The sequence below is a fragment of the Pseudochaenichthys georgianus genome, chromosome 17 (genome assembly GCF_902827115.2).
Source record: "Pseudochaenichthys georgianus chromosome 17, fPseGeo1.2, whole genome shotgun sequence".
NCBI classification, from domain to species: domain Eukaryota; kingdom Metazoa; phylum Chordata; class Actinopteri; order Perciformes; family Channichthyidae; genus Pseudochaenichthys; species Pseudochaenichthys georgianus.
Window position 1 is genome coordinate 32,333,019 of NC_047519.1, and position 20,856 is coordinate 32,353,874.

At 42.3% G+C, this 20,856-nt stretch overlaps 1 protein-coding gene across 22 annotated transcripts in view; it reads right to left on the reverse strand.

Annotated features, from left to right (window-relative positions):
• The window catches only part of LOC117461791 (receptor-type tyrosine-protein phosphatase F), a 173,257-nt gene that overhangs the window by 115,333 nt on the left and 37,068 nt on the right, over positions 1 to 20,856 (reverse strand). For 21 of the 22 annotated variants that reach the window (XM_034103746.1, XM_034103741.1, XM_034103749.1 and 18 more), the window contains exon 1: positions 6,676 to 6,971. The exons of the other annotated variant lie outside the window; for it this stretch is intronic. The gene's annotated coding sequence lies outside the window, so the exon portion shown is untranslated. Of the gene's footprint in view, positions 1 to 6,675; positions 6,972 to 20,856 lie in introns of those variants that run through there. 22 annotated transcript variants of the gene reach the window in all.

Below are 20,856 nucleotides of genomic sequence, written 5' to 3' on the forward strand. Positions count from 1 at the left end.
GAGTAGGATATAAGAAAAAATGGAAAGCAATCCGGTTGTGTTCCGCCAGCATTACCATTTGGATTAGTCGGTTGGGAAAAGTTTTCTAATGCAACCTTAAGCTATATTGGCCGGAAGTTACATTGGTCAGAAGTGATGAGTCAGACCTGCCCTCTTTCACACCTCACCTCATGCCACCTTTCAGGTAATGAGAAAGTATCGAGACACTGTATCTGTCACCTGGGAGAGGATTCTGCTTCGTCCTCCATCTCTGTGTGTCAGGTTGACAGACAGGAAGAGTGAAGAACAGCAGGCAGACGAGGTTGTGAGCCGTACAATCGATTGCCAGCTGACTAGCAAGGTCCATTATACTGACAGGCCGGAGCCACAACACGACAACTTGCACTCCACCAACGCCCTCATTACTACCTATGAATCTCTCACTGGGACCAATCTCTCTGTGCTCTTCTCCTTTTTGCTCTCTCTTGCTTTCTCACAGTGCGTCTCCCTGGGAAAAGCATAGGGCTGGATTTCTCTCTTTCAATGTGATGGAAACATTTTAAAAGAGGCAGAAGCCATGCTCAAGCCTCTGCACTTAGCCTTATGTACTAGGCAAGCAATGGATACTGAGCAAAGATGACGTGAGGTAAGCACGAATAAAATGCAGCCTGTACCATCTTGAAGACATTTCAAATGTATGAGAGGAGGAACCTCTGACATATTAAACATTTCTCCAACTACCACCCTGTCATTTAGCTATGCTATCTTGTCCTCTTTCCCCTCCTACATCCCCTTTAGTTATTCTGAAATCCTAAATCCTTGGAGAACTTATTTATACTCTTCCCCTTCCCCACCCCTTTCCTCACAGTACAGCTGCAGATAGGATTTACCTGCAGCTGAGACAGCCTCCAGACTATCAATTACCACCAGTGTTGAGTCTCTGTTCTGCAGCTTGGCTAACAAGACATACACAGACAACACACAGTGCACACACAGATAGACATTCCTCTCAGAGACATCCAGTTAGAGAAATTCTAAGCTGACAATGAGACACAGGATTTTATTGACAAATCAAATTGTTCGGTTAAATCCACTACACAAAAAATCGACCCAAGAGTATGAATATATCCAATCAAGCTATTTAGATCAAGTGTTCTATGAAAGAAGAGCATAAATTATAAGTGGAGATGCCAGAGATGCTATCTTCAGAGAATTAACTGGTACCATTTATAGAAAAATCAGTAAAACTTAAAAATCAGGTCACTCCGGGAATAACAATCAGATGTAGAGACGGAATTAAGAGCCCTAGATAACAGCACAGCTAGTGCTATGAGTACATAATACAAACTGTGTTGTTCAAAGCTGTGTTGGTAAAGTGTACTGCTTGCATGATTAGAAAGTTTCATAAAAAGCACAAACACGCAGAACTTGGAGGCCTCACTGCAGTCCAGTTGAATAGTTGTGTTGTTTTACTGGCCTGCTGAAATATAACGAAATTGTCCCTGACATTTCATCCCACTCTCTGACAACGATTAAAGTGAACACCAGGCGTTACACATTGGAGAAAGACAAGCGAGGACAGGACCCGTCACTCACCCCACCTGATCCGCCCTGACACCTAAAGTGCCTCTGTCAGGTCAGCAAATGAAAAGCCATCACAGCCAATGTTGCAGTCATCAAGATGAAGTCATTCCATAGACTGGTTAAATCCTGGTTAAAAGCTATCTTGCCAGGCCCTGTTAATCTTTGTGGAGCATGTTTGTGCTCGAGGCGTCAGTTTAGATTCCCAGGCTTTGTTGATGCACAATCACAGGAGGTGCACAAACCTCAAGGTAAGAGAAATCATGCAGGGGGCATGGGCTAACACACCCCAATACAAGTCTTGTGAGGATTACAGTCTGTGATCTAGCAGCACTTGGTCACGAAGTGGGTCCAGTGTCAGCCTGTGAAGAAAGATCTGAGGAAGTGAATTTCTTTTAAGTGAGCCATCTAGTCGCCGCAGTATTGCAGTGATCATTAAGGATAACATATTCGGGTCAAAAAGGTAATGCATAGGCATTAACAATTGGCTATATGGCAACTCTATGTATAATGCAATACATTCACATCTCACCATTACAATCTTCTTTACCAAGGGCTTTTCTTTTGCATGCATTGCTCAACATGTACAAACACATACTATGCATTATTTACCTTGTACATAATAGTACATCGCCTTTCCATGAAGCTTACAGGCATTTGCATGATTTAACTATTAATCTTGAGTTTCCAATCATGAGATGCAAAAGGGGCTTTTCTACCAACTATAAAGAAGGAACTGGTTGTCCTTCTACTTCCCTTTTTCTCAACCAGTTCTCTTGTCAGCCTAGGCAGTCAAGTCTGCCATGTTTACTAATGTAGAAGCAACCCCTTTATCAGGGAAGAGATTTGTAGGGAAGAGGCAGGGGATTAGCCATCAAATTACCAGGCAGACAGCATCCCTGCTCCAGGGGTGTGAAGCGGTAATCTCCGAGGCTGAAGGGGAGCTCCAGATAAAGGTTTGGGATTGGTGCTGTGGAACTCCAAACTCCAAAGTGTACATAAGTCAGATATGAAAGTGTTTTTCAGGGGAGCTGAAACGTTCCCTCTTCCATTTTGTTGTGGTAACTACTTTCACGGGACCAGACCACATTATAGAGTTGTTAGACTACATGGTATCGTTACATAGCCCAACACCCACACAGTGCAAGACTTGTGATTGGTGAACGCTTTTAAACAGGAATTCTGTAGCTAGGCAGGGCTTGTGGAATTAGATTTCAGTGGATTTGCCCATGGTTCTTGCATTGTCACCTCGCTGCCCTCCCTTAAACAAGCACTGCTCTCCACAGAGAATACCCCCCGGACACAGGAATGTTTCATCAACGCCTCAGCCCCCAGCATCCTTACAGGGCCACAGTGGGCCAACAGGCGCTGCGCTGCACAGGCAGGCTATAAATAAGTCAGGCTTTATAATGAAACGAAATGAATCTCCATCCATCTCCGCAAAACAAGCCAGGGACCTCAGAGTTCTGCAGGAAGAGGAGTCACGGCCTGTGTTTGAGGGTGAACCCCAAGATGAACAAAAGCCAAAATGATGCTGAGTACATCCCACTGTAAAACATGCAACAGACATGCCATACTCTCAGATGCTAACAGTAGGAGTATGTCCAAATCTGTGTGTGGGTATCCAAGACTTATTATTCCATTATGTGATATTTTATTTGTAGTAAGGAGCCATTGTTACTTAGATCACAGGCAGTGGACTGTTGAACAAGAAGTCAAAACTTGGGAGGAAGTGACAGGAGGTCTTAGAAAGTAATCAAGTAGAAAGCCGAGTCTAAGCCAGGCATTAGTAGAAATTGGGAGGCTGAACAAACAAGGGCGGAGGTGGAGGCAGAGGGATAAATCAGCCACATGACTTTACTCCCCGATCCAAGCACCGAATAAATCAAACCTTCATTCCATTGTATTTGTTTTACTGCAGTTTAGCATCAGTTATCCACTCATACACAGAAGCTAGGTCAAGGTGTGACTTCTAATTCCCTTTTAATGGCTGTCCAGTAGCAACACATGTGGCCTGGTTTCTGGAGAAAAAGCTATAAGACATTTGCAGCGAATCATGCAGTAATGCAATGCTATAAAAAAACAATGTATAATGCAACAGAGCAACAAGCATGATTCATAGTATGTTCCTATTCTTGAGGAATAGATGTAATGCATGGAAGATGTATGTTATTCTATGTACCATGACCACTGTATGTCTCCAACATGCCTCATTGTACATTTCACATATAAAAAACACAAGCTTTGACAATGTCATACAAACAGAGTACAGAAACTGCAGCTGCCCTGGAAAATGGAGAATATTTCAATCAATGTGATTGTGGAGGCGTAATGGGATGATGTGGAATTGAAATGAGTTTTGTGCTAGATGGGAAATGTCCTCTCTGAGAAAGTGGATTTGTGTTCCCATTGAGAAACTCATGGCTGTATTGCATAGAGCTGAGGTTTAAATTAAAGGGGCAAGGCTATTAGCAGAAAATTACCTGAGGTGGCTTGCTATAACTGGGCATTACATGTAAAGAGACATTTGAATGCACACTAGAATATATCATTTTAAAATAGCACAGACAAGGACAGGGGGTAAGGGAAAGACACTAATGAGCACAGTGCCACAGATGCACTGACAAAACATTTTTTATTCAATACTAATTGGCAACAAAAATAACATCACCTTCTCTAAAAATAAACCTGTTTATTTGGATAAGATCACAAAACCTTAACGTGTGTTTAGCAAGCCTGTGTAGATGTGTGTCAAACATAGACAACCTTAGTTCAATCAAACAAATTGTCTGCTTGGGGCAACAGAGGAACAACGTTCTTGTCAAAACACTGCTGAATTTAGTGGCAAAGAAGCCCTTCTTTCTGAACCTTCTCCTCAGCACCTGTCACAATGAATGAGCGATTGACTGCAAGAAAGAAGTGAAACAACGGAGACAAAACAGTGACTATCAGCACAGCTAACACATCTCACAGACGATGGCCTTTGATTGACATTGCACATTACGGAGGACATATCAGCCACACTCACCCCTCCAGCATGGACGTGTTATTTAGTACAGAACAGAGGATTGACAATTAAGCCTTGTCATCATTAAACAACTACTCACAACCTTGTCACCAATGGACAAACATTCTTCAGACAGAAACAAATGAGACTCTGCTGGCATGTTAAGGTCTGCGGCCTAATAATAAATATGTCTATACTTCAGGTACTGCATCAAAGCTTAGAACTTTTAGAACCAAACACAAGCTGTCCATTTCTGTCATATACAAATGTCTGGCTCCACTGACACATTCGCCTTCACAGCCATTGATCTGTGATTGTAAGCAACCTCTTTCATGTCCCGACTGGGACTACAGTGATTAAGCAGATCCATCATGCGTTAACAGGCCATTACACATCACCCAATTCAACGACGATGAGAAATCAAGTTCTATGGAAAAATCCATATGCTCTGCCCATAATTACTTTTGAGGAATCCGATAGGGAGAGAAATTGAATAATTGACTGTTGCACACAGAGTAATTTATTTAAGAGGAAAGACTTCAGACGAGGTAGTCATTCAAGTGAAGGATACTTTTGTGTTTGGTTAGGGAACTTAATAAGGAACATTGGTAGACAAATTGCTTAGTTATTTCCTGAGGTCACTTAATGTTTCTCTAGAACATTACTGGTGACACAGTGACTCCAGCAAAGTCGTGGAATGAAGGGTCAGCGGCCTCCCTGGTGGAGGTGAAGGAGGACGACCTGCAGGTCGACCGGTGTGGATAGGGTTTGGCTTTGTTTGAACAAACAACAATGGATGACAGTTTTTTGTCTTGTTTGTTTATGCTACTGAGCAGCTGAACAGACATTTTAACAAAGTGTCCAGCTTAAGTTTTGCCTCAAGGTTATTGTTTAATCAACTCTCAGTTACTACCCCAAGAGTGGACTAACAGCAGTGTGTTGTGGACCCTGGGTTGCCGTGCTGAATCATTACCTAAAAAAGGTAAAACATAAACAATACATTCATTTAAAATGCTAGCTAGGCTCTAGCACAACTAAGCCCTTTGCAGTTAGGCAGACCTGAGAGACAATCTTGCCATTTCATAGGCCAAACTAAAGGAGACTGACTTGCTGTCCACACTATGTTCTTTGAAAGCTTGAGACAGCTATGATGGAAAAGACCAAGTTGCAAAAAGGATATTTTCCTACTGACATCAGGCTCCTTGTATTGAGCAACTTGCTTATTGTGCAAGAACTGCCACATTTATTGTGACCAAGAACGAGATGAACTGAGTCCAAACGTTCTCATAAAAGCATAAAAGGGTTTTATATTGAACATGTTACAACCAAGGGGATCATTTACTACATTCTTTGTTACAAAAAAAAAAGTTTCTAAGTTAAATATATTCCAACAAGCTGATAATCACAGTGAAAGGAACACACTTTAAACATTTAAATCACACTTTAAGACACAGGTTAAACTTTGATGAAAGATCATCATTTGTGACTACTCTGCAATTATCTTGGATTTCAAAGTGTTTCAGTGTCTCCTTCTCACTGGAATTCTTGTCTCGGAAACTTTACCCTTTACCCAGGGAGATAAAGACAACTGGAAAAACAGGTTGTTTGGCCTCGGTGCAGGCCTAATGCAGTCGAACGGCAGGGCGCCTCACCTTAGCAGCGGTAGCTAGGGGACATTCTATGGCCCTTCTATTCAAAGTCCTCTGAATACGTAGGGGAGGGCTCGCACCAGACAGGGCAATTTGCCAGAGAGCCAGCCAATAGAGCTAAGCCAAGACGAGGTTAAACTATTGTTTTGGCTTAACAAGCAAGAGTGAGCAAGGACAAAAGAAAAAGGGACAAAAGAATCGTAAGAAAATACCTGACCATTGAAGTGTATCACATCATCTTATTTTGTTACTTTTAGTATAAGAGGAATCTTGTAAAAGCTATATCCCAAGATTCAGAGGTACACAAACAGGAACAGGGATAGACAAATAAAGTGCAGGGACTAAGAAACTCACACCAGTTTCAAAATGCACCTGTGCCTTGTGTTTTTAAGAAGTAATAACTTGTGTTTTCTTCAGTGACAGGTAACAACAACTATATGGTACATAATTCACACTTACCAATGCATCTCAATTAGGTCCACTTATAGATAAGTCGTTGTATTCCTTATTCCAGAGAAAGAGAGAAAGAGTATCCAAATCCTAGAAAAGAAACTCCAGTGGTATCCAAGAAAGATTATCCCTGACGACGTCTTGTAAAAAAGTGTGCGAGCGAAAGTAGTCTCCAGTTCGTGCTCAGTTATTCCATTCACAGCGTTTCATTAAACCAGAGGAAGGATATTTTGGCTCCCCAGCAGTATGTTTCCAGCTGTGGCTATAGAGCAGTGTGGCTGGGGGGAGAGCTCCTTCTGAGGCAGAGCTTGTTCACACACTGAGTGGGAGTTCAGGGACTGCCGGGAGAAGCCAAACCCACCCTGTGATGTCACTGGTGTCAAATTTCAGTGTGGAGAGGGAGGAGGCTGCAGGGTCTTACCTTTTTGAACCCTGACCAATAAAAAACGTTTTAGACGTGCACCTGCATGCGGAAAAAAAGCTCTCAGGTAAAAGTACACGTGTTGTTATGTATTCCTGCAGCTGAGATACTTTATTAGGTGTTATCTATTGACCAGCTCCCAAGGGAAGCATGTGACCTAATATGCAGACTTATCTTAAACTAAAAAAGGGAAGCTATTTAAAAAGTACAATATTAAATATATGTATTGTATTTTATAATTAGGTGAACACTATTGATAGAGTCTATGGGTTGTACTTTCATATTTTGCAGAAATATATATATGATAAAATCAAACATTTCATTTATCTTTACAGGTTCTTATGTGCATTCAATTGTATTAGTGTCAAATAATGCATCACAATTTGCCTTTCTTAGTTCTTATTTGTTCAGTTTGTCTGGCATGTCCTGGATTGGGAGCCTCTTTGTTGCATGTTTTTATTGATTAAAATGTACTTTTTAAATCGTATATTTGTTTTAAATGTGTCTCTAAAACATCTTTCCACAATCTACACAGTACAATTAACCTCTCGGCTAAATGGCGCATTTACAACACTGTGTATTAATGTGCTCTGTGCCTGTTGAATAAACTAATAAATAAATAAATATAAGAAGCGATAAAAATCCATTAAAGAAAAACCATAAAGTGATTACATGAGTCTAAACTCGTCGGTCCTGTTTCGAACGGGACTCCTGCATAAATATGCATATATTTTAAAATCAATCTGCCATGATATTATTACTGAAACCAAGGGGTTAACAAAATGTGACCTTGAAACGTGCAAGCCTTCCCACGGGACGTTTCCAATATAGCTTGTGCAGTAACATGATTTGAGCATAATGAGCTAGAAAAAGGGTCTCTCTCCCTCTCTCTTGCTCAAAAAGCAAAAAAGGCAGAAGGAAATAAATATGTAAAATCCCCATTCTTAAATTAGCAAGGCGTTGAGTACACACACACACACAACTCCCAAACACACTGGTTCTCACTCCCTCCGGTCAAACTCTGCTAGCCGTGGAGCTAATCATCCACAACAGATGTTCAGAAATGTTCAGTTGGATTTATGACAGAGCTCAGAGGAACAGCCAAGTCAGCCTCTGGTGCACTTTTTCTCTTCTGTCCTACAAGGACAAGGGATTGAAGTGGGAGAGGATGTCAGCACAACCATTCTCTTCCCCAAAAATGCTCTCACTCTCTGAGATTCACCATCCGAGACGACAGCGCCTTAATAGATCACAGGGCCCCGGGGCCTTGGGGAGAGGTTTGCTCATTTATCCCAATAATACGGTGTGGACTGTAACTTGATTCATGCAGCGATGCTTGGACAATGTATCGCCCTCGATGTAATGATGGGTTTCGCTATATATCAGTAGCATTGCTGACGCTGCAAGCCCTAGCGTTGCATTAATAATTAAATGACTCATTACAACTATATCATAACATGTAAATACTTCCTGTAAGGGAAAATAAACTTGACATATTGTTGGCGTGTGCAACTCCCATTGATATAAACAGGCAAGTTCTGCTGATACAGTTCAGCACCATAAAATATAAAAAAGATATTCAGCGTGATATTTAAAAAAAAAAAGCACTTATGAAGGTTTGCACAAAGAGCAGCAATGTTGAGAGCCTTGAAAGCTTGAAATCTGCTGAAGGAAACGGCGAACTGCTTGTGTTCGACATTTCTCTTTGTTGTTAACAAAGGCAGACAGTCTTAGTTCACTGCAGGCGGCAGATCTGTGCATACAACTGACTTCTCAGCAAGAGAAAAGATTGCTTTAACTTTCTTTCTAGTTGAGAACAAATGGGATTTGGGTCATCTGATTTAAAAGCAATTCAATTTATAATTCCTAAAAAACAGTATAAACATATAATGATAATAATACGTTTTATTTCGAGGCGCCTTTCAGGACACCCAAGGTCGCCTTACAGTGCATTTAAAAGTTAAAACAGCTAAAACAAAAACGGAACACAATTTAATAGAACCGACAAGGCAATACAGCAGCATCAAAGCATAACACAGGCAAGAGTGTGGAGAGACGGAATGAGAGAGTGAGAGGGGGGTCTGTGATAGCAGGTCGAATGTGTTTTAGAGTGAGTAGGCCAGTTTAAACAGGTGAGTTTTGAGGTGGGATTTGAATGTCGTGATGGAGTCAGACTGTTTGATGTGTGGAGGCAGAGAGTTCCAGAGCCTGGGCGCGGTGCAGCTAAAAGCCCTGGCTCCCATGGTGCTAAGGCGGGAGGTGGGGACAGTCAGGAGTCCGGCTGAGGATGAGCGCAGGGAGCGGGAGGGGGGGGGGGGGGGGGGGGGGGGGGGGGGGGGGGTGTATTCCTGGAGGAGGTTTGAGAGATAGGTGGGGGTGAGGTTGTTGAGGGCTTTGTATGTAAGCAGAAGGTTTCTGTAGTCAATCCGGTGCTGAACAGGGAGCCAGTGAAGTTGGATGAGGATGGGGGTGATTAGGGGTGGGCGATATGACGATATATATCGTCGTGACGATATTAGGTCTCCACGATATGCTTTTTCAGAGATATCGTCCTATCGTGATAAAAAAAAAAAATAGCGGGAGGGGAAGAGGCTCTCCGTGCGCGGCGCAGGGGGCTATGACAGCGGACGGAGAGCCTCTTCCCCTCCCGCTCCCCCAGCCTCACCTACTGATTTTAATTTCACCATATATCAAGCCCGATCGATTTCACAATGTCAGCGCACCTCTGCTTGCGTTCAGTCCGAGTTGTTTGACACGCTCCCAAAGTCCCCGCCCCCTTTCTTTGCAGCGAGCAACCATAGGGCAGGCATTTCATAAAGGGGCTCCTTATGAAAAGACTAGCAAACGGTGGAAAGACATAACTGACGCTGTGGCGTTTTATGTTTTTCCCTTCAGTTATGCTAAAGTCTTTTATTACACTTCAAGTCTACTCTAAAGTTTACATTTTAATTATTTGGCACTGACTTTTCCTCATTGATGTTTTATGTTTTACTTAGTTATGTTTTACCCTCTTTTTCATGTTTATTGATGTTCACGGCTCACTTGTTCATTCAGGGTTTCATTTCTGAAATAAAACTAGCTTGAAATGCTATTTTGATCTGTTACTCCTTTTTGTTTTAGTTTCTGTTACCTTGTAGGTGCTTGTACTGTTAAGTAACTTGAAAAATAACCATAATAACCGACATGAAAAAATATCGTGATATATATCGTCTATCGTGATACTGCCTGAAAATATCGTGATAACATATTTTTCAATATCGCCCACCCCTAGGGGTGATGTGGTCAGACGATCTGGTACATATGTGTTGATCTTACCAAGAGACAAATGGGATCTCAAGTATGCATCATTTATAAAAGCTTCCTCAAATTTGAATCACAACTATCTGCAGAAAGGAGAACAGTCAAGCTGGGTATTCTGGAAACCTCTCATCTTTTGCTCATGAGAGTTTGAGAGCACCTTCTGGAGAATAATTATCACACCCACGCACCCCCGAGGAGAGTTGAAAAAGTATTTTTTTGTGGGAGTAAAGAGTTGGCGCCAACTCAAATGTCACATTCACCTGAGATCAAATCGCTGAACGAATCACGCGGTGGTAAAAGGTAGCTGAAAAGATGATTGGCTGGTGGTCTTAACAGCAGACTGGGAGAGACACATGAATTGTCAGTCACATTAATGTAGTGTAGTGCGTCAGTTGCACAACATGAGTCATTTCACGTGCAGCGGTAACCCTCTATACAAGATTAAAACAGTTGTCTCGAGTGAGGCTGCGGCCCCACGAGGACGAAAACGGCTAAACGCATAGGATTAACGCAAACGCAATCGCAAACGGCTTCCGTCCACACGCAATAATTATCCGGATAGTGTCTGCCCACACGAGACCGCTCCGTTTAGCTCCAACCGCTGGAGAAGCTGCAGTACATATGCAGGAGCCTGTAGGTGGCGCTGTAACTTCCTCCACAAAAGCAGCGAAGAAGAAGGTTGTCATGGTTGCCCTTCTGTTTATTCTCCGCGGTGGGGGCCGAGGGAACCGGGCAGAGTTTTTCGCCAGTCAGCGTGTATTAAAGTTGAAATCTTCCGGACAAAATTATAAAAGTGCCGGTCAAAGGTCTTCTTTGTTATTTATTGAGCTTTAAAACAAATGAATAACGACTCTATATAATATAATGATAAAATACACGGAGCCTCTCTTTTTCCTCCCTCTCTTCGGACAGCGCCAGTGTCTGTCTCATGCAGCAGCTCATCCAGTAATCAGTGACCCGGCCGACTATAAAAATAAACATATTTATAACTAGTTTAGGGAGTTTGAGAGGTAATTAAAATAGCTAAGGGTGATGATCTGACTTGAAGTGTGTGTTTTGCTGCAGAGGGAGGAGCTGCAGGTGAGCAGAGCTGCGTGTCTCCCTCCTGTCAGATTAGACTTCACTCGCGAGAGAAAGATAAATAATCTGAATTCAGGGTGCAGTTTACTTTGACGTGGGGGTGAGCAGCAGAGGTGGGGAGAGGCGGGGCTATTGCCTCATCATTATTGCTGTAGATGTTGCACAAACAACTGTAGCATGGTCAATAGCGTCCGGAGCACGATAGCAACTCTGCGATCCGCCATTGTTGTTGTTGTTGGTGGCGAAACACTTCAGCACTGGCGCGGGGTAAGCGGAGGTGAGCAGAAGAGGTGGGGAGAGGCGGGGCTATTGCGCAATCACTATCAGTGATCTGAAAATGTCCGTATAGGGCGCACACACGGAGCTGTTTGACCCCCCAGAGAGTGGCGTATGCATTTCTATCCACCTTGGGACCCGTTGTCGTTTCCTCAGTCGTTTAGTGCCATATTCGGTCGTCCTCGTGTGGCCGAACGGTCTATATGACACTAAACAGTAACGCAAACGACCGAATTCGTCCTCGTGGGGCCGCAGCCTGAGTGTAGCTCAAGCAGTTTTAGGACTTATCTCTCCCCCCCACACAGCTTGAATAGACTTGGTAACACCCCCTACCAAGTCTGAGAATGTATTAACATTGTGACAACCACCCATCCCCCGCTCATTTAATTAGACTGAAGAAAAAAGGTTGACAACCTCTTCCATCTGAAGGAGCCGGCCTCTCCCTGACTCAAGCCCGTCAGATAACACTGCCCCACTTAATAGATTCCGGTGATCCATTGCTTTAGTGAGATGGATGTCGTTGCTGGCTTTTCAGGCTTTGTTTTGTGAGTTATTGTATGGAAAACATTTGTTGCACAGCTCCAGGGTTATCTGTAGGTGAACAACACCTGACAAGACACTTAGCTCCGCTGTGGTAGCTCCAGTCATCATCTGACTGCGGGAGGATCGGATGATTCACAGCTGCCCTGGGCTTTATCAATGTATCCGTCTGCAACATCTAACAAGTCTGCCAACACATTTTAACAAGCTTCAGCTGGAAGGTAAGAAAATAACTTTGTTTGTCTGGGTCAGAAGAGCACATATTGACTGCATACATGTATCTCTACAAGGTTGTACAGCATTTGAAACACACTGAAAAACTAATCTGAACATATTATTTATATTAATATATAAATATATATAATATATAATATTTTTCTTTTAAATCGTTTGAATGGCAACGAAACAACATTATCTCTCCTTTTGGCAGGGTCAACGATGAACACAATTCTGGCTGCATGCCAGTGAAGAAATGCTGACCTGTGTCGTAAACACTGAGCTGTGAAAGTCAGTGTGCTGCTGCTGATGGGCTCTTAAGACCGGCACTATGTCATCATGTCCAAAAGCACAGCTGGGCAACACCTGTTAGCTCAGAATTCCCAGCCCGATTCGCAATTTACCGAGGCTTGGCTACTGTCGTTGTTTGTCTATTAGCTCATTTACCACCAGATTGCAAATGGATGGTATCTATATCACATACATGGAACATAATATAATTTGCAATCATGTGTGAAGGGCACTTTCAAATGATAAATGTCACATTCACCCTCAGCCTGTGATCAAAGACATGATAAGTTCCAGGGATAGCTCAAAATACACATAGATATACATCTAATCAGACTAGATGTATTTACACAAACACCCAAATTGTGTTTATCATCCATCAGTTAGGAGAATAAAAAGCAGCATTTGACAGAAAGAGATAGAGAAACACTAAATGTGTATCTCTAGCATTTCAAGTAATGCATCTCAGACATACAAAATGGAATAGAAAGTCAAACACTGTGTGAGCATCATACTTCAGCTCAACAGTCCAAACACCAAGGTCACACTTTTGGCACTGAATTCTTCTCAGGACTGTCTGCAGATAACACCGGCTCGAGCGTTGAGAGGGGAGGTGATGGCACATGGCGACAGGAGGTGTGAAAAAGACAAGCACAGAGGCAAACAGAGCACATAAACACACAGATAAGATTGGCTTCACGCTGCTGACCTTCAGCGAGCGCCCGTGTGTGTACGTGCCTGTTCACGTGTGTCTATGCGCGAAGAGCATGCACACGTGTCCCTGTGCCTCTGGGTTTATTTGCATCCCAAGAGCTGGGTGCAAAAGGCTGCATACCTATATTGACTTGTTACTTACATTCAGAATACAAGTACGAGAAAAAAGGAACTAGACGAGAGCGTTACGACTGAGAGAGGAAGACACGTTTTCTCTCCACGTTGAAAATGGAAAACAACGAGCGTTCTCCCATTACACTGACAACTGGCGGGGCGCGCTGTCTAAGGGGAACAGCGGAGCATGCCGGCGAATGCGTGAGACAAATCATTTTTATCTGGGACCCTGGTGGGTATTGACAAACCGGGGGTGCATTTAGATAGCCCAATTAAAATGGGGAAATGAAGCGACGTTGAGGCACTTTACAGCACCGCGCCCCCTCTCCACCCTCTGGCCCCCTGCGCTTCCTGAACCTCTCCAGAGACTGACTTCTTGCATGCTACACTCAGCGAGGGGTACGGGGGTGGCGATGACAGCGAAGAAGACTCAGAAAAGTCGCTTTGAGGGGAAATCGGCACAACAGTTGGTAATGTTCGTCTGAGGCAAGAAAGGAGCTCAAGTGACGTAGCATCGCTTTTATCGCTTCCATCATGCATGGCTGTTTTGTGCACAGTCGCTGCTGAGATCCCAATGATCGGCAGGCATATACTGTAACAGGGTCAAGAACAGTGTGTAAGACAAGATACAATACAACTCTGTGAAGTCTCAAAGGACGAGTTAGTATCACACAGTATGGATGTTGCCCCCTTTTGTCCAAGCATGTCTTATCAGTTGACCTTCAATGTCAATCAGTCTCTACTATTAAGCCTGTATGGTTATATTCACTTCTTTCTCTTTTCTCACCTGAATATCCCGCCCTCGGTCTAATTTGCAGATATCTATTTGTGTTTCTGATGAATGTTAATTCACTGAGATTGTTGTCAGGTGATTTTTATGATTTGATAGACACGTCAGCATTGCAATGTCCCTGAAGTACTAAAGGTTATGAGACCAAGATATCGTAAGATGTTTCAGTATCTGTTTACGTCAGGGGTGTCAAACTCAAGGCCCGGGGGCCAAATCCGGCCCGTGACTTCATTTCATGCGGCCCCACAAGAACGTGCAAATAATATAATATGTTTATTATACGTTTACATGCCGATTTACAGGAGCACGTTGCCCATAAACTACATGTCCCACAATGCATCTCTCATTTGACTTTTTACTTAGAATTTGAAATGTTTTCTTCAAAATGTTGCTTTTTTTTGGAATTTGACTTTTCTTTTAAAATAATTTTGTGACATGCGCACTGAAGAGACTTGCACTTATTTGCCCTAGACTTCTGCTTTCAGACGTAGTTGATTATGAAGTTATTACCCTATCAGATAATAATCCAATGCAGAGGCAATAATGTAATATAATACATTATTTTATATATATCAAATATTTATATATGTATTTTTATATAGTCTTAAAGTTACAACCCGCCCTCTGAGTGCAACCATAATGCCAATGTGGCCCGTGTTGAAATTGAGTTTGACACCCCTGGTTTAAGTGAAGAGAAAGCAAAAGCAGCCTAGTTAATTCTCCAAGAAATGCTGTGGTGACCAGCTGTTCAGCAGTGTTACATTTTACAAGCTACCGTCAACAGAGCAGCACAGATACAAGCTGTTTCTACAATGCATGCTGGTTTGCGATGTCATTGTCCGTGGAGAAACCTATACTTCTTTCTCTTATGGTGTATTTCTTCCTGAATGTAATCAAATGGCTTTATCTCATGAATAACATTGTCTGCTATACATAACTGTCATTTGTAACATGAAGTCATCGTGTACATTTGGCTAGTCATCTAAAGAGAATAGAGCAAGCCACTTTCAAACAGCAACATGTGTATGCAGATAATAAAAGCAGTACTGAATTCTGTCTGTTTGAATGTTTGATGGCAGATCTTTCCTAAAGCAGTCATTCCCTTTGAGAAAAATCAAAGGAGATTAGAAACCGGCATCAACTTTCACGTAAGAATGCCATATACAAAAAGAATAGGGCACGGGTGCGATCCTCACAGGGGGGACTACTCTCTGCAGTGACTCGGGTGGAGTAAAGCATGAGCAGAGAGTTTGATCAATCTGAAAAACTTTCAGCGAGAGGTTCCTCATAAGTGCCCCACAGAGCAGTCTCTCCGAACCTGAGGAGGCTACACTTTGTCTCTGACAAGACAGTCTTCCAGATGCTTTCCCACAATACATTTCTGCCTCACACTGAGGATAAGATTCGAGCACTCAGGAAGATAAGTAGCCTGGCTGGCTACAGTGTAAGCGTCAACAGCTTTTCAAATACACTGTGCCTTATGAATGTTCAATGTCAATATGTTCAACCACAGAAAAAACGCCTCATATGTGCTTTTAGTGTTTCTCTGAACTCGTTTTCCAGAGAACAAACCAGTGTTGTATTAAAATTCATTTTATTATTTCAATAATTTCCCATTGGCATGCAGGAAGAACAACTCAGACTCATAGGGATGCATTCACAAACACAAATCAACTTCAGCATTGTTAATAGCTCTCATTAGGAAATCTCCTTAGGCTTGCAGCAGGGTGCATCACTTTGGAATCATAAGGAGGGCATATGAAATGATTCCCTCTGTCGCAGAAGGCTGCTTCCACTGCTAAAAGGAAACCACCAATAATCAGCTAGCTTCTTGCTTGATAATGGTCTGAGTACCTATGGCTTAGGGCAGGGGTACTCAAATACAAATCTTAAAGGTCCAAAATAAATGTTTCAATAAGACAAAGGTCCGTTTATTACGGTCATTCAAACTTTTAAACAATTGCAACAAGATTCTTAACACGAGGTTGCAAAAACAAAAATAATCTGTATGCAGCAGTTTTCATTGTTATTGTGTCTATGCTTGATCCTTCAGAGTCGCAGTGTAAGAGCTGCAGTTATGAATAAAGGCAGCAGCACCCTCTTTCATTCAGCATTCCCATTATTGCTTTATAAATGTCTTGCCCCCTTGTGTGTCCACTGAGGTTCGTCAGGCCCAACACATCTTCAACAAACTCCTCCTTTGCCTCATCATAAAAACTCACAAACACCAGCAACTGAGCATTGTCAGTGTTGTCAGTGGACTCATCCACAGCTAAGGAAATGCACTGTGCATTTTTTATTCCATCACAAAGCTGTAATCAAATCACCAGCCAGTATTTATGTTCTTCTGGTTGCTGTGGAATCTGAGAGGAGGATTTGCTTGATCTGACCTGTTATTTCCTCTTTGTGTTTGCCTTCAAACATGGTCTCCGTCACTTCAGTCATGCATTCTTTATACTTCAGTTATTATCCAGTGGAAAGTCCTTACCTACTGGCCTAGTTAAATCAAAGTGGTTACTTTTTTTTGGCTGGGCAGTGTAGTTTTACACACCGTCTTATTTGACTTTCTCAGGACTTAAAACTGTTTTTTGGGGGCAGAAACAAATATATTTACACACGTAAGGTCATCATCTTAACAGTTTGTTATGCTCATCCGTGAGCAGAGCATCACGTTGACATGTCTATTGCAGCTGAATGCGGCGATTACCATTTTATTCAGCAAAACGCCTCACAAACGTATTAAGATCAACAGCTTTAGTGCGTTTTGATTCAATGCTGAGTACAGCCAAACTGACAGTCTCTTCTCTGTCAGTGTAGACCGCAAATACCTCATTCCTTCAGTGCTTGTCTCCGAATGCTTCTCGTTTTGCGCCATCCCGTTCAAATGAAATCGCCGCCAATCATATGTCCACGCTCGCGCCAGGACCGGGGGAGGGGTTACATGACGTGCATCTTGTGCTGCATTCACTTGCACTCGGACATTAGAGACTTTCGATCATAAATGTCCGATGAGCGCTGTTTTCAGTCTATGGACATAGCGGATCATTTTGACTCGTTGCGTTGTGGCGATGTCTCGCAGATAACACAGATAATACATATGAAAAGTATAATTTGCTCAGAGTCCAGAGACAGTTGTGGTTCGGTCCGGATCCGGACCGGAGTCCGTACTTTAAGGATGCCTGGCTTAGGGTGTGTGAGAAATAGTTCAATAACTTGACAATGTATCTTAAGAGTTACGTCATAATGCTAAGAACAAATAAAATGTATACAGTATAAATATACATATATAGTGTTTCCCCTAGGTTTACTGCTTCGGGAGGGTGCTGCCTGAGCGGGGTGGGGGGGGGGGATATATATATTTTTAAATCCTCTGGGGCAGAGAGAGGAGCTGTGGATTATTGTTATTGATTAGTGCTTCAGTGTTTCTTAGGGTCAAAAACACTAAACTCTTAAAATGAACTTAAAACTTAAAATAAAAGCGTTTAGTTTATTTAATAAAAGAGCACATGTTCAATGTGAAAAGTGACAGTAGAGAATAGAGATAGATTAGTTGCAATTTGGTTCCAAATAAAAAAAAATATAATAATAATGTATATATATATTTTTTTTTTAAACACCTTGAATTTCAGGGGGGCGCGGGGCTCCGTTGGCGGGGCGCAGGCTCAGCGCAGCGCCCCCCCAAGACAATGGTAGGGGAAACACTGTATACATACAGTATATATTCGTGAGATGTGAACAACAACAACATAGATCATACTATGATGTGTCGGTCATATCATTTATTTGGCTTCCACCGTATAATTAAATGCTTTAAAGTTCAAATAATAGAACATTAGGTTTTGGAATTATGAGCTGCATTGCAGGCTATTTGTTTGGTTTTTGGCTTCAAATTCATGAATTGTGATGTGTTTTTACCAAATCTGTGAAACAAACCAAAAAAATATGCTGCACCTCAAAATTCACCAATTTCTCCCAAGCAGAGAAGCAAACAAGCGTACACACACACACACACACACACACACACACACACACACACACACACACACACACACACACACACACACACACACACACACACACAAACACACACACACACACACACACACACACACACACACACACACACACACACACACACACACACACGCGCACACACACACACACACACACACACACACACACACACACACACACACACACACACACACACACACACACACACACACACACACACACACACACACCATTTCAACAGATGAAAAGCCTGCCAAATGAAAGAGTAATCCATCACTTGTGCCATTTTGCATTTGCAGGGTCCCTCTCCTCAACAATGGCTTGACTGACAGGGAAAGATAAGGGTCCTCTGTTGACCAAAATAGTGAATACATCAAAGCAAAAGGAAACTAAAATAGCATGACGCTTTGTGGTATTTAGTGTCCAAGGTTATAGGAATCACAAGGATGACTCAAAGCAGATATTCGTGATTTTCAACGTGCTTTCTAATTAATATTTTCAATGCTAAAATCCAAAATCCAAATGTAGACAAAATGGCGAGACCGGATCCTCTGTACTTTATAGTTTTCAAATGATATGCATTAGCTGATGATTGTCCTGCAAAAGGAATACATATAGCTTTTGGATAGACTTCATAAATAACTAAACAGTCGACCAGAGCTTGTTGGTCATCAGGAAATCTCAGTGCTTAACCCGTGCTCTCTCTTCATTAACCATTCATAGTGGGGAGTAACAAATGGACTTCAAGCGACTGACTAGAAAGCTAGAGCAAAATAATGAAGGGAATTAAATATTCAACATTAAACTTCCTATTATAGCATCAGTGCCTCATACATTTATAGAGCGGACAAGAGTGGATTAATTTGAGTGCTAATGGGGAAGAGAAGCCAGTCATTCCCACTCCTCCCATTCCACTTCATTTAGCCTTTTAAGAGTTACACCTTCTCTTTATCTCCGGGCTTTCTGGTGCATGGCAGATCTGCCAAGCTGGGTGCAGGGCATTGGTTTCTATCGTTATAAAGGGAGAATCTGAGGCTAAGGGAACAAGGTAATAATGACAAAGATCTGAGTTAAAGTGCTCCAAGCTGAACGCACAATATTTCAAACTGTCCAAAGCTCTGTGCCGTGTTTTACCTCTTGGGGAGTTTTGTATAATGCAGAAGTGCTAAAGTGCAGTGCTCTTAGAGGCTGAAAAAAGAAAAACTGTTCCTGGGGGACACGTATGCCGGAGGAAACCTAGACTCACACGTCCCAGCCCTTACATAGCAACCTTCTTAGGCATTTCCATATACTAATATTTTATAAGTTTACATGAGTTTCATAAGAAATGTGTAACTTTCTAAAAGCTACAAAAAAAACGTTTCCCCAGAATATCTTCTTTATATTTGTTCCTTTTCTTGCCGAGAGCACAATGTCGAAGCTTAAGACCTCTGAGACTGACAGTCGGGTCAGGCCAACTGTCAGGCAGCTCTAACACGACAGTGGATTGTGTGAAGGGAAAATGAAAAACAAAGTATTGACTTCTTGTTCCCAAAGAGACGGTAGCATCTGTTACACAGTCATAGCATGTGAATAAGACGCAATACCATTTAAAAGAAATGTTAATCCAGAATCGAGACCTCATTTAATACTAACATGTAATTTAGATGCAGCACAGAAGACACACATTTACTGGGTTGTTTTTAATGATATTGAGAACAACTAAATATCTCAAATTAAATTCTTGTAATGGGCAAATGGATAAGCATTCCTCGAGTCAAAAAATTCCATTTAGGCTCCCTACTGTCTGACACCGCAGCTTGGCGTTAACAGGGCCACCGCGTGGGTAACACCCTGGAACAATCCCCACGTCCTGCAGCAATCAAGTATTTTAGTCTGAGGTCAAAGCCATAGTGAAGGTCACACTGTGGGTATTGCTACCCAGTTAACACAGCATGCCTTCATGATCACAGATCAGACTTTAGGAGGTGCTGCATGGTTTAAAGTTAGGCTGCTGAATAAGGTATGGCTCCTACTCTTTCCACAAGTCGATCTGTGTGCTCGGAGCCATGGAGCTGATCCCATCGGACAGCCCCAAACTGAAATGGTCGGTGAACCGTGATGTAATTTCCTCCAGCATCTCGTAATGTGTTTCGCATGGTGTTCGCCTGTAAGGAGGCTTCCCGCTAGGAAAATGTTCAGATCACTTCTGATCTCTGAAATTAGTTTTGCCACCGCGGTTATACCTCTGACAATATTAAGAAGAGCACTGCAGTGGGCGAAGTCCACCTCTCTGCAGCGCTCCCACATGTCTTTTCAATGTGACCTTTGTGTTTGAATGCTGCAAAGGTAGTAACATATATGACCAATGCTTTTACATTTGACAAACAAATGTGACGTTTGTGTAGGATCAGTGATCAGATGTGTCTTTTAGGGATGCACGATAATTATCGGTCCG